This window comes from Chlorocebus sabaeus, chromosome 6, assembly GCF_047675955.1.
Source record: "Chlorocebus sabaeus isolate Y175 chromosome 6, mChlSab1.0.hap1, whole genome shotgun sequence".
Lineage (NCBI taxonomy): Eukaryota > Metazoa > Chordata > Mammalia > Primates > Cercopithecidae > Chlorocebus > Chlorocebus sabaeus.
The window spans coordinates 39,965,604-39,980,035 of NC_132909.1; the positions used below are offsets into that span (position 1 = coordinate 39,965,604).

At 40.9% G+C, this 14,432-nt stretch overlaps 2 protein-coding genes across 2 annotated transcripts in view; one reads left to right on the top strand and one right to left on the bottom strand.

The window, feature by feature from the left end:
• The window catches only part of LOC103234301 (uncharacterized), a 64,922-nt gene that overhangs the window by 20,848 nt on the left and 29,642 nt on the right, over positions 1–14,432 (top strand).
• The window catches only part of LOC119622652 (uncharacterized), a 58,143-nt gene that overhangs the window by 2,983 nt on the left and 40,728 nt on the right, over positions 1–14,432 (bottom strand). The window lies entirely within an intron of this gene.

Sequence of the window (14,432 nt, forward strand, 5' to 3'; positions counted from 1 at the left end):
GGCGGAGGTTGCAGTGAACTGAGACTGTACCACTGCACTCCAGCCTGAGCAACAGAGTGAGACTCTGTCTCAAAAAAAAAAAAAAAAAAAAAAAAAAAAAAAATTCTAACTGATGTAATTCTCTCACCTGTGGACAGTGTATGCCTCTTATTTTAATTAATCTGAAAGTTACATTACTAAATAAATTTTCTAGTTAAAACCAATTTTCTGTGCAGTAAAAAGTATCAACTTTTAAATTAGAACCTACAAAGTACCATGTAAAATGTCATGGCATAAAGACAGCAATAAGAAAACTGTCATCATAACACAGTAAATAAAGAAGGACTGTGATGCATACATTCTTGGAATCCACATAATAAGACAAAACAGAATAATTAGGAAAGGAAAAAGTCAGAATTTATATTTAAATTCAGCAAGAGTCAGTTTTGCAGCGTGGAAAAAATATCCTCTTCACATGAAGAATAAATGTTATTTCTTCACCATTGCTATTTTCCATCCCTGACTTGAAGTTACAAACTAACTCCACCAGGAATAATTATGGCTTATTATAAAGCATCTGTGACACAGCAAGCACGGTCATGTTTGTTTGCTGCATTTATGTATAGAAATGTACTCCTGAAGTCTCCCTAGTACTTACCTAAACAAATTGGCTCAATCAATCAATAAATTTACTTATGTCATTTATAAAAAGTGAAAGGAACAATAACTAAAGAAATGTAAGCTTATATAGGGTTCTCTAATAAATGAAAATGGAATGTTCCAACTAAATATAAATTAACGTATTAGTCCATTTTCATGCTGCTGCTAATAAAGACATACCCAAGACTGGGCAATTTACAAAAGAAGGAGGTTTATTGGACTTACAGTTCCACGTGACTTGGGAAGCCTCACAATCATGATGGAAGACAAGGAGGAGCAAGTCACTTCTTACATGGATGGCAGCAGGCAAAGAGAGAGCTTGTGAACAGAAACTTTGGTTTTTAAAACCATCACATTTCATGAAACCCATTCACTGTCATGAGAACAGCACAGAAAAGATGCTGTTCAATCATCTATGATTCAGTGATTCAATACTCTCCCACTGAGTCCCTCCCACAAGAGGGAGGAATTATGGGAGCTACAAGATGAGATATGCGTGTGGACACAGAGCCAAACTATATCATTCTGCCCTTGGCCTCTCCCAAATCTCATACATTCACGTTTCAAAACCAATCATGCCTTCGCAGTAGTCCCCCAAAGTTTTAACTCATTTCAGCGTAAACTCAGAAGTCCACGGTTTAAAGTCTCATTTGAGACCAGACAAGTCCCTTCCACCTGTGAGCCAGTAAAATCAAAACCAAGTTCGTTACTTCCTAGATACAATGGGAGTAAAGGCATTGCGTAAATATAGCCATTCCAAATGAGAGAAATTGGTCAAAATAAAGGAACTGAAGGCCCCATGCAAGTCCAAAATCCAGTGGGGTGGTCAAATCTTAAAGCTCCAAAATGATCTCCTTTGACTTCATGTCCCACATCCAGATTATGTTGATGCAAAATACGGATTCCGATTGTCTTGGGCAGCTACACCCTTGTGGCTTTGCAGAGTACAGCCTCTCTCTGCTGCTTTCATGGGCTGGCACCGAGCGTCTGTGGCTTTTCCAGGTGCACAGTGCAAGCTGTCGGTGGATCTACAATTCTGGGGTCTGGAAGATGGTGGCCCTCTTCTTACAGCTCCATTAGATGGTGCCTCAGGAGGGACTCTGTGTGTAGGCTATGACCCCACATTTTCCTTCCACAGTGCCCTAGCAGAGGTTCTCCATGAAGGGCCTGCCCCTACAGCAGTCTTTTGTCTGGGCATTCAGGGGTTTCCATACATCTTCTGAAATCTACGTAGAGGTTCCTAAACCTCAGTTCTTGACTTCTGTGCACCTGCAGGCTCAACACCACATGGAAGCTGCTGAGGCTTGGGGAGTCCACCCTCTAAAGGCACAGCCTGAGCTGTACATTGGCCCCTTTCAGCCATGGCTGGAGCAACTGGGACACAGGGCACCAAGTTTCTAGGCTGGAAACAGCACGGGAACCCTGGGCCCAGACTATAAAACCATTTTTTCCTCCCGGACGTCCAGGCACCTGATGGGAGAGGCTGCCATGAAAGTCTCTGACATGGCCTGGAGACATTTTCCCCATGGTCTGGGGATTTACATTAGGCTCCTTGCTACTTATGCAAATTTCTGCAGCCAGCTTGTATTTCTCCCCAGAAAATAAGTTTTTCTTTTCTATTGCATAGTCAGGCTGCAAATTTTCCGAACTTTTATGCTCTGCTTCCCTTATAAAACTGAATGCCTTTAACAGTATACAAGTCACCCCTTGAATGCTTTTCTGCTTAGAAATTTCTTCTGCCAGACACTCTAAATCATCTTTTTGAAGTTCAAAGTTTCACAAATCTCTAGGGCAGGGGCAAAATGCCACCAATCTCTTTGTTAAAACATAACAAGAGTCACCTTTACTCCACTTCCCAACAAGTTCCTCATCCCCATCTGAGGCCACCTCAGCCTGGACCTTATTGTCCATATCACTATCAGCATTTTGGACAAAGTCATTCAACAAGTCTCTAGAAAGTTCCAAACTTTATTACACCTAACTGTCTTCTTCTGAGCCATCCAAACTGTTTTAACCACTGCCTATTACCCAGTTCCAAAGCTGCTTCTACATTTTTGGGTATCCTTTTAGCAGTGCCCCACTCTACTGGTACCAATTTACTGTATTTGTTCATTTTCATGCTGCTGATAAAGGTATACCTGAAACTGGCAATAAAAAGTTTTAAGTGGACTTACAGTTCCACATGGCTGGGGAGACCTCAGAATCATGGTGGGAGGTAAAAGGCATTTCTTACATGGTGGCAGCAGGAGAAAAAGGAGGAAGAAGTGAAAGCAGAAACCCCGATAAACCCATCAGATATAGTGAGGCTTAATCACTATCACAAGAATAGCACAGGAAAGACTGGTCCCCATGATTTAATTACCTCTCACTGGGTCCCTCTCACATGTGGGAATTCTGGGAGATGTAATTCAAGTTGTGATTTGGATGGGGACACAGCCAAACCATATCACTGATGTTTATTCTGAATTAACACATCCCTTCCCAATAAGGGGTGGGGCATTCAGGAGAAAATCAAAGTCTCTGAAGAGCAGCTTAAAGGATAGGTAAAGCATGGTGGGTCAAAACAGAGTTAGCATTCTGGAAGGAATTTAATATTCTTACCTGCCACGTCAAGGGTTACCCAAGGCTCCTCCGTAGATACAGTTAGTTGTCCAACAGGAGCTGTGGCAGAAGGTCTCAGTCCCGTCGCTCTTGGGCTCGCCTGGCTATTTCTGCCATCATGGGTTTGGGTGCTGATGGATCCCTTCAGAATGCTGGGCAATCCCTTTCCCAATGGCCAGTTTTCTTACAATGTGCCCACTGATTTATGCCCAAGGCATGGTGACTCTGATGCCCAGCTTTGGGCTTCCCACCTTTCAGCTTCCCTTGTTCAGGCCAAGAGCCAGGAGGCAACCCCATGTTTGAGGTGAGCTTAAGGCTGCAGCCAAGAGCCATACTTGTGGGAGGTCCTGCTTGCACTTTCTGCTTTTCTGCTTTGTCCCTGTTATCAAAAACTAAAAATTCCATAACCAAAGCTGTTCCTTAGAAGTTTGGGGACCCATAGCTGCTTTTAATAGTTTTCTATGGATATCAAGGCCAGACTGGGTTATAAAATGTACTCCCAGAAGGGTTCATCTTTCCCTTGAGGCAGGATCAATGTTAGTATATTTCCCGATTGCCTCAACTAAACGCCTCAACTGAACAAAGTTGGATTCTCATCTTTGCCCTCAGAAACTTCCTTAACCTTTTTATAGTCAATAGGCTTTTTCATACATTTCTTCATCCCTTTCAAAAAACAAGTGACCATATTCTCTCTTCACCCCAAGTCCTCACTGCCTTTTTGATAGTTCCCCTCTGGATCTTGATCTTGAACTGCTAAACCTCTTGCCTGATATATATTATGGTTCAAGTTTCAAGCCAATACCTCATCTGCATGGGCCCTAGCTGTCCCCAAAATGCATTCTCTTTTACTCTTTTACTGTACAACACAGAGACAACAAAACGTGCAGATGCTGCCCAGTTAAACTGTAGGTCAGAGTTAATTTCTCAAACTCATGTAGAAATTTTCCTGTATCTTCAGAGAAATGACCAAACTTCTCTTTACATAGAGCCTTGCATAGAGCAAAATCAGACATAGAAAAGGGGACATGTCCTCTCACAGTGCCTTCTTCCCTATTTGCCACCTCTGTAAGTGGACAAAGATTTCCCTTTGGAAGTTGATAGGCAGCTCCACTATGAATAGCACTCACTGAGCTCAGTTACTCAGGGAGTGGTGGGTGTAGAGAGGGACTAGACGGGAAAGGAGGAGGAGATGAAGGATTCTCAACAGAACTTTCAGGTGGACTAGAGGAAGAAAGGACCGACACATCTGAACCTTTAGAGCTGACAGAAGAAGGGTCTGCTCCACTCAAAACTGCCTGCTGAACCGGGGGTCGGGGGTGCTTGCATTAAAGGATCATCTTGCATGTCTAGTCCTTTTTCTTCTTTTTCTCTCATCAAACATGTTTCACATTATCCAACTAACATAAGTGAGCCAAGCCATGAATCTTAAACCACAAATGAACTTTGGCAAAAATGTCAAATAAGGCAAAGGAAATGAAGAAGATTTAGATGGTAATGACCAGAGCAAGCAGGTTCTGGGCAATAGTGACTGTGTGGATTAAACAAGCAGAGTTGGTTTGCTTGAATCCAAGAAAGGAAAGAATTGCACTTTTCGTGTGCAAAATGAAACAAAACAGCAAGGAGAGAAGTCTCCTGATTTCCATCCCAGTGCTTCTCGATCACACCTGGTCGCTACAGCAGCAAGAAAATATAACCACATCTATGTAATTTTATTGCTCATAGCTGTTAAATACTAAATCTCAATCAGCAATTTTAGAGATGGAGCCTTCAATGCTTTTTGTTCTCAAAGTTTCACAAGCAAAAGGACGGAAATCAGGAGGTACATAAAAAAAGAGTAAGTTGACATCCCTAAGATCAGTTAAAGTCTCCTGAAAATGACAGTGAAAGCCGGGCACGGTGGATCACACCTGTAAACACAGCACTTTGGGAGGCCGAGGCGGGCGGATCACCTGAAGCCAGGACTTTGAGACCAGCCTGGCCAACGTGGTGAAACTCCACCTCTGCTAAAAATACAGAAATCCCCCGGGCATGGTGGCAAGAGCCTGTAGTCCCAGCTACTTGAGAGGCTGAGGCAGTAGAATTGCTTGAACCCAGAGGTGGAGGTTGCAGTGAGCTGAGATCACGCCACTGCACTCCAGCCTGGGTGGCAGAGTGAGACCGCATCTAAAAAATAAAATAAAATAATGACAGTGAAACAGAGACAGCACCCAAGAAATTGATTCATGCAGCAAGTAGAAGGCAGATTAATACAATGGGCTTAGCCTGCAGTGCCAAACCCGTTTTTATGTGCGAGGGACTTTACTGAGAGGTCCCTAAACCTTAGAAGGGACTCTAACCCTCCTAAGTCAGGCGTCTGACCTCAGGGTTACTCAAGCATTCTTTCCTTTTATTAAGAGGGGCCTCTAACCCAATCCCATTATTTAACCCCACCACTTACCCAAAGTCATCCAATCAGTGCTGCAGCCTATTTCCTTTGGGTTAGAGGGTTTCTTTAGTATCATCCCTTCCGTGGTTCACCAGAAAGATGTTACAGGACCCCAACACTTACCCAAAGGTAGCCAATGGGTCAGGGTTTCTGCACTATAGTCCCTTCTGTGGTCACCAGAAACGTGTACAGGAAAGGGGTCCCGATCCAGACCCCAGGAGAGGGTTCTTGGATCTCACGCAAGAAAGAATTTAGGGCAAGTCCGCAGTGCAAAGCAAAAGCAAGTTTATTAAGAAAGTAAAGTGGTGAAAGGACAGCTACTCCATAGACAAAATAGGACGTTCCTGACATCCACCCTAGGTACAATGCTTGTATATATGGGGAGATGTGTCCTGCTACAAGGGTTTGTAATACATAATTAATTTTCTTAATTACTACATTTTGCGAGAACCGATATTATTATCTGTAAAGCAAGATTAGGAATGCCTTTGTTCTCCGGATATCAGGATATCTGGACACTCCCAAGTCTGAGTCTGTTTAGTAAACATTATTAATTTGTTCCCTTAACCATAAACATTTAGAGGCTAGGAATGCCTAATTTTCTGGGAAAGCAGCCCAGCAAGTCTCAGCCTCCTTTTTTTTTTTTTTTTTTTTTTTTTTTTGAGACGGAGTCTTGGAGTCTGGCTCTATCGCCCAGGCTAGAGTGCAGTGGCGCGATCTCAACTCACTGCAAGCTCCGCCTTCCGGGTTCACACCATTCTCCTGCCTCAGCCTCCTGAGTAGCTGGGACTACAGGCGCCCGCCACCACGCCTGGCTATTTTTTGGCATTTTTAGTAGAGACAGGGTTTCACCGTGTTAGCCAGGATGGTCTTGATCTCCTGACCTCCTGATCCGCCCGCCTTGGCCTCCCAAGGTGCTGGGATTACAGGCGTGAGTCACCGCGCCCGGTCTCAGCCTCATTTTTGTAGCCCTCACTCAAAATGGAGTTCTCTGTGTCCAACGCCTCTGACATAACCCCTGCAGGAACATACCAGGAAAACCCAAAAGATTTCACAGACCCTTTGAAAGAAGCAGATTGTTGCTGCAAACCCCGTGACACAGCTGAAGAATTGTGAGCTCCCCAAAGTGTGAAAGAAAGAAAGTCTACCTTTGAACACACATCCCCACTGGGGGACCTGAAAAATCCAGATCAAGGGAAACGTATTTAACCTTACCAGAGCTGAAATGAATTTAGGGAGCTGAGTGAAATATAAAAGAAGCAGCAGGGGAAAGAGCCTGTAGGCATTCCCAGCCCCCAGCTCAAGACCAAAGGAGTCATTCCTGACTTTATCTCACAAGGGTCTTTGCGAAAGGCAGCTAGCAGAATTAGGGTGGGGCCAAAAGAATAAAAAAACTTTTAATGAACTGTGCAATAATTTTGACCGAGGATAAATGTTACTGCACAGAGTCTGTAGGAGTGAATAGGAAGTGGAGATACAAGCACAGAAGCTGCGCAGCAAAAAGTGTGGGCAGGTGGGGAGGGGTGAAGCCTGAAAGCCTTTTTGGCTTTCTCAGTGGGAGGCATGTAGCCTGGGGCAAGATCTCAACTCTGCACCGCTGGCTGCCTTGATATAAACTTCATGCTTTTGGCAGGACAGGGTGGGAATGGAATGAGACTGGCCTTGCTGGCTGCATGGGAGTTGGGTGAAGCCCGCCACTGCCAGCTTTGTCTCACTTTCTTGGTGCTCTGTATGAAGCAGCAAAGGCAGCCATAACTTCCCTTAAAACAACTCCATTGGCTTGAGAACCACTTCTCCTCCAACAGTGACTGCAGCAAGCCACACCCACTGAGAGTCTGAGTTCAGACTGGTCTAATCCTGCCTCCACCTGATGATTTTTCTCTACTCAACCTGGTAGCAGAAGGTGAAATAAATTAACTTTTGGAAGATCTATGGTCCCACCCATCACCTGAGAATCCTGAACGGGTATCCTGGTTAACATAGGGCCAGTCTATACCCCCTTTCTACTACCACAGCTGGTGCTCTCCTGAAAGCACCACCTTTTGGCTGGAGGCCAACTGACACAAGCCATGACAGCAACTCAGAACAGCCCTGCTCCAAGGAAAAACCAAAAAACAACAACAATTAATTCCACCACCTGTAACATCCTGGCTAACCAGAGTTCCTGAGTCTATCCACATGACAAATTCACTGCTTGCATAACAAGCACTTGAGAAAACCAATGCACTAAATAAAACTACAACCAAGGTCTCTCACACAGTCAAGTTCACTTCCCTGCCACCTCCACTGAAGCAGGTGCTGGTATTCATGGCTGAGAGACCTGAAGACAGATTACATCACAGGACACTTTGTAGACATTCCTCAATATCAGCCTGGAGCTATGGAGCTCCACTGGGTTACTAGTCCCAGGAGAACAATAACAATCACTGTAGTCTGACTTGCAGAAAGCTCATCCCTAGGAAAAGCGAGAAAGCACCACATCAAGAAATCACTCCATGGGACAGAAGAATCTGAACAGGAGCCCTTGAGTCCAAGATCTTTCCACTGAAATAGTCTAGCCAAATGAGAAGAAACCAGAGAAGTAATTCCAATATGACAAGACAAGGTTCTATAACACCCCCAGAATATTGCACTAGCTCTTCTGTAATCATTCCAAACCAAGAAGAAATGTCTGAGTTGCCAGAAAATAAATCGAGAAAGTTGATTATTAAGCTACTAGAACAGTAACCAGAGAAACAAGAAAACCAACTTAAAGAAATTTTAAAAATTAATACAAGATACGAATTTAAAAATTTCCAAAGAAATAAATGTTATAAATTAAAAAACAATCACCACTTCTGGAAATGAAAGATACACTTACAGAAATACAAAATAAACTGGAAAGTTTAAACAATAGACTACAACAAGTAGAAGAAAGAACTTCAGAGCTTGAAGAAAAGTCTTTCAGATTAAATCAGTCTGACAAAGAAGAAAGAATCAACAAAATGAACAAAGCTTCCAAGAAAATTGGGATTATGTTAAATGACCAACCCTAGGAATAATTGGTGGTCCTGAAAAAAAACAAAAAGATAAATTTACATGTTTGGAAATTTTATTTGAGTGAATAATTGAGAAAAACTTCTCAGACCTTGCTAGTGATCTAGATATCACAAAAAATTTATCACAAAAAGATCATCACCTATTCACATAGCCATTAGGTTATCTAAATTCATGATGAAGAAAAGGATCATAAGAGCTGTGAGGAAAAGCATCAGGTACCCTATAAACAAAACCTACCAGATTAACACAGATTACTCAGCAGAAACCCTACAAGAAAGAAGGGACTATGTTCCTGTCTTTAGCCTCCTTAAACAACACAGTTTTTAGCCAAGAATGTTGTATCCAGTTAGAGTAAGCTTCATAAATGAAAGAGAGATAAAGTCATTTTCAGAAAAACAAGTGTTGAGAGAATTTACAAGTACAAAGCCAGCAATAGAAGAAATGCTAAAAGAACTTCTAAATCTTGAAAGAAAACCTCAAAATACACCAAAATAGTACCTCCTTAATGTATAAATCTCACAAGGCCTATAAAACAATAACAAAAAAACTCGAAGATATTCAGGCAACAGCTAACCTGATGAATACAGCAGTACCTCACATCTGAAAACTAACATTAAATGTCAATAAACTAAATGCTCTGCTTAAAAGATGCAGAAGGGCAGAATAAATAAAAATTTACAGCAGGGCACGGTGGCTCACGCCTGTAATCCCAGCACTTTGGGAGGCCAAGGTGGGTGGTTCACCTGAGGTCAGGAGTTCAAGACCAGCCTGGCCACCATGGTGAAACCCCATCTCTACTAAAATAGAAAAATTAGCCAGGTGTGGTGGCGTGCGCCTATAATCCCAGCTACTCAGGGGGCTGAGGCAAGAGAATTGCTTGAACCTGAAAGGCAAAAGTTGCAGTGAGCTAAGATTGTGCCACTGCACTCCAGTCTGGGCAACAAGAGTGACACTCCATCTCAAAAGAAAGAAAAAAATAATTAACAACGAAGCATCTACTGTCTTTAAGAGACTTGCCTAACAAATAAAAACTTAAATAAACTTAAGGCAAAGAAGTGGAAAAAGATATTCTGTGCAAATGGAAACAAAAAGTAAGGAGTAGTTATTCTCATAGCAGACAAAACAGACAATGGTAAACAAAACAAAATGAAACAAAAAAAAACAAAGAATAACATTATATAATAATAAAAGAACTGGTCCAACAGGAAGCCATCACAATTCTAAATCCATATGCACCTAACACTGGAGCTCCCAAATTTATAAAATAATATCTGCTAGGCAAAAGAAAGGAGATAGAAAGCAACAAAATAATAATGGGGTACTTTAATATCCCAATGACAATACTAGAAAGATCGTCTAGACAGAAAGTCAACAAGGATACAATAAATTTAAACTGTACACTAGAATAAATTGACTTAACAGATATTTACAAAACATTCTACTCAATAACTGCAGAATATACATTCTATTTATTAGCACATAAAAATTACCCAAAATAGACCGTATAATAGGCTACAAAATAAGTCTCACCAATTTTAAGAAAATCAAAATTATATCAAGTATTCTCTCAGGCCACATTGGAATAAAATTGGGAATCAATTCCAAAATGAATCCTCAAAACCATGCAAATGCATTGAAATTACATAACCTGCTCTTGAATAATTGTTTCATCAACAATGAAATCGAGATGGAAGTTTAAAAATTTTTATAACCAAACAATAGTAGTGACACAACCTATCAAAACCTCTGGAATATAGCAGAAGTGGTGCTAAGAGGAAAGTTCATAGCATTAAATGCCTACATCAAAAGGTCTGAAAGGGCACAAATAGAAAATCTAACCTCACACCTCAGGGAACTAGAGAAACAAGAACAAACCAAACCCAAACGCAGCAAAAAACAAACAAACAAACAAAAAGCAATAATCAGAGAATTAACATAATTGAAAATTTAAATAACACAGAAGACAAATGAAACAAAAAGCTTGTTTTTTAAAAGATAACCAAAATTAATAGACCATTAGTGAGATTAACCAAGAAAAGAAGAAAGAGAGAAGATCTAAATAAGTTCAATTAGAAACAAAATGGGAGATATTACAACTAGTACCACAGAAATACAAAAGATAATTCATGCCTATTATGAATACTTTTACATGCACAAACTAGAAAACCTAGAGGAGTTGGATAAATTCCTGGAAATGTACAACCCTCTTGGATTAAACCAGAAAGAAATAGAAACTCTGCATAGACCAGTAATGAGTAGTGAGATTGAAACAGTAATAAAAAATTGCCAAAAAAAAAAAAAACCAAAAAAAAATCCAGGACCAGATGGATTCACAGCTGAATTCTATGAGGCATTCAAGGAAGAACTGGTACCAACCCAAATAAAACTATTTCAAAAATAGAGAAACAGGATATCTTTCCTAAATCATTTCATGAAGCCAGTATCACCCTAATACCAAAACCAGGAAAGAACATAGCACAAAATTGCACACTAATATTCCTGATGAACACAGATGCAAAAATTCTTAACAAAATTCTAGCTAACCAAATACAACAGCATATCAAATAACAATACACCATGATCAGGTGCATTTTATACCAGGGATGGAGGGATGGTTTAACATATGTAAGTCAATAAATGTGATACATCACATAAGCAGAATTAAAAACAAAAACTACATGATCATCTCAATAGATGCAGAATATTTGTTTTTCCTTCAGATGATATCTCTGTCACCTGGGCTGCAGTGGAGTGACATGATCTCAGCTCACTGAAACTTCTGCCTCCGGGGTTCAAGTGATTCTCACGCCTTGGCCTCCCAAGTAGCTAAAATTACAGGTGTTCACCATTACACTCAGCTAATTTTTTGTAATTTGTTAAAGAAGGAGTTTCACCACATTGCCCAGGCTGGTTGAACTCCTGAGCTCAGACAACCCACCAGCCTCGGCCTCCCAAACTGCTAGGATTACACGCATGAGCCACCACACTCAGACCAGAAAAAACATTTTAAAAATCCAGCATCTTTTTATGATTGAAACCCTCAGCAAAATCGGTACAGGGGGTACATACCTTAAGGTAATAAAAGCCATCTATGACAGATCCACAGCCAACATTATACTGAATGAAGAAAAATTAAAACGTTCTTCTTGACAAGTGGAACAAGACAAGAATGATCACTTACAACACTTCTATTCAACATAGTGCTGGAAGTCCTAGCTGGAGCAATTAGACAATAAATTTAAAAATAAATAAATAAATTGCATTCAAATCTGTAAAGAGGAAGTCAAGCTGTCACTGTTTTCTGAATTTATGATTTTATACCTAGAAAACCCTAGAGATTTATTAAAAAGCTTCTAGATCTAATGAATAAATTCAGTAAACTTTTAGAATACAAAATCAATGTACACAAATCAGTACCACTGCTATACACCAACAGCTACCAAGCTGAAAATTGAATCAAGAACTCAACCCTTTGCAAAAACCTCCAAAAAAATAAAATAATTAGAAATATACCTAACCAAGGAGGTGAACTACATCTACAAAGAAAATTACAAAACACTGCTTAAAGAAACCATAGATATCACAATCAAATGGAAACATATCCCATGCTCATGGACAGGTAGTGTCAATATTGTAAAAATGACCATACTGACAAAAGCATTCTACAAGTCAGTTTTCATCAAAATACCACCATCATTCTTCACAGAACTAGAAAAAAATCCTAAAATTCATATAGAGCCTCAGAAAAGCCCACATAGCCAAAGCAAGACTAAGCAAAAAGTAAAAAATTAGAGGCATCACATGACCTAACTTCAAACTACACTACCAGGCTATAGTTACCAAAACAACATGCTACTCGTATGAAAGTAGACACACAGACAAATAGAACAGAATAGTGAACTCAGAAATAAAGCCAAATACTTGCAGCCAACTGATCCTTGAGAAAGTAAATCAATACATAAGGTAGGAAAAGGACACCCTATTCAACAAATGCTCCTGGGATAACTGGCAAACCACATGTGGAAGAATAAAACTGAATCTTCATCTCTTACCTTATACAAAAATGAATTCCATATGGAGAAAAGATTTAAATCTAAAACTTGAAACTGTAAACACTGTAGAAGCTAACATCAGAAAAACTCTTGTAGACATTGGCTTGGGCAAATAGTGCATGACCAAGAACCCACAAGCAAATAAAACAAAAACAAAGAAAAATAAAACGGGACTTAATTAAACCAGAAACCTTCTTGACTACAATAGAAATAATCAGCAGATTAAACTTACAACCAGCCAAGTGGGAGAAAATCTTTACAGTCTATGCATCCAACAAAAGACAAATATTCTGAATCTACAAGGAACTCAAAAGAATCAGAAAAAAAAAAAAAAAATCCCATGAAACAGTAAGCTAAAAACATGAATAAACAATTCTCAAAAGGAGATATACAAATGGCCAACAAACATATAAAAACATGCTAAACATCACTAGTTATCAGGGAAATGCAAATCAAAACCACAATATGATACCACCTTACTCCTACAAGAATGGTCTTAATTTAAAAATTTAAAAATGCCAGATGTTGACAAGAATGTGGTGAAACAAAAGCACTTTTACACTGCTGGTGGGAATGTAAACTAGTACAACCGCTATAAAAGAAAAAACAGAATGAAGATTTTTTAAAGAACTAAAAGAGGCCGGGCGCGGTGGCTCAAGCCTGTAATCCCAGCACTTTGGGAGGCCGAGACAAGCGGATCACAAGGTCAGGAGATGGAGACCATCCTGGCTAACATGGTGAAACCCCGTCTCTACTATAAAAAAAAAAAAAAAAAAAAAAGCTAGCCGGGGAGGTAGCGGGCGCCTGTAGTCCCAGCTACTCGGGAGGCTGAGGCAGGAAAATGGCATAAACCCCGGAGGCGGAGCTTGCAGTGAGCTGAGATCCAGCCACTGCACTCCAGCCTGGGCGACAGAGCGAGAATGCATCTCAAAAAAAAAAAAAAAAAAAAAAAGAACTAAAGGTAGGGCTAGGCGTGGTGGCTCACGCCTGTCATCCCAGCCCTTTAGGAGACTGAGGCAGGTGGATCAGGAGGTCAGGAGTTCAAGACCAGCCTGGCCAAGATGGCTAAACCCCATCTCTACTAAAAATATAGAAAAAATTAGGTGGGCCTGGTGGCAGGCGCCTGTAATCCCAGCTACTTTGGAGGTTGAGGCAGGAGAATCCCTTGAACCCCTGCGGCAGAGGTTGCAGTGAGCCGAGATCACACCACTGCACTCCAGCCTGGGCAACAGAGTGAGAATCTATCTCAAAACAAAAACAAACAAACAAAAACTAAAACCTAAAGGTAGAACTATCATTTGATCCAGCAATCCCACTACTCAGTATCTACACACAGAAAAAGAAATCATTATATTAAAATGACACATGTACACACATGTTTATAGCAGCACAATTTGCAACTGTAAAAACACAGAGCCAGCCTAAATGCCTATCATCCAATGAGTTGATAAAGAAATGTGATATATGGCCGGGCGCGGTGGCTCAAGCCTGTAATCCCAGCACTTTGGGAGGCCGAGACGGGCGGATCACGAGGTCAGGAGATCGAGACCATCCTGGCTAACATGGTGAAACCCCGTCTCTACTAAAAATACAAAAAAAACTAGCCGGGCGAGGTGGCGGGCGCCTGTAGTCCCAGCTACTCCGGAGGCTGAGGCAGGAGAATGGCGTAAACCCGG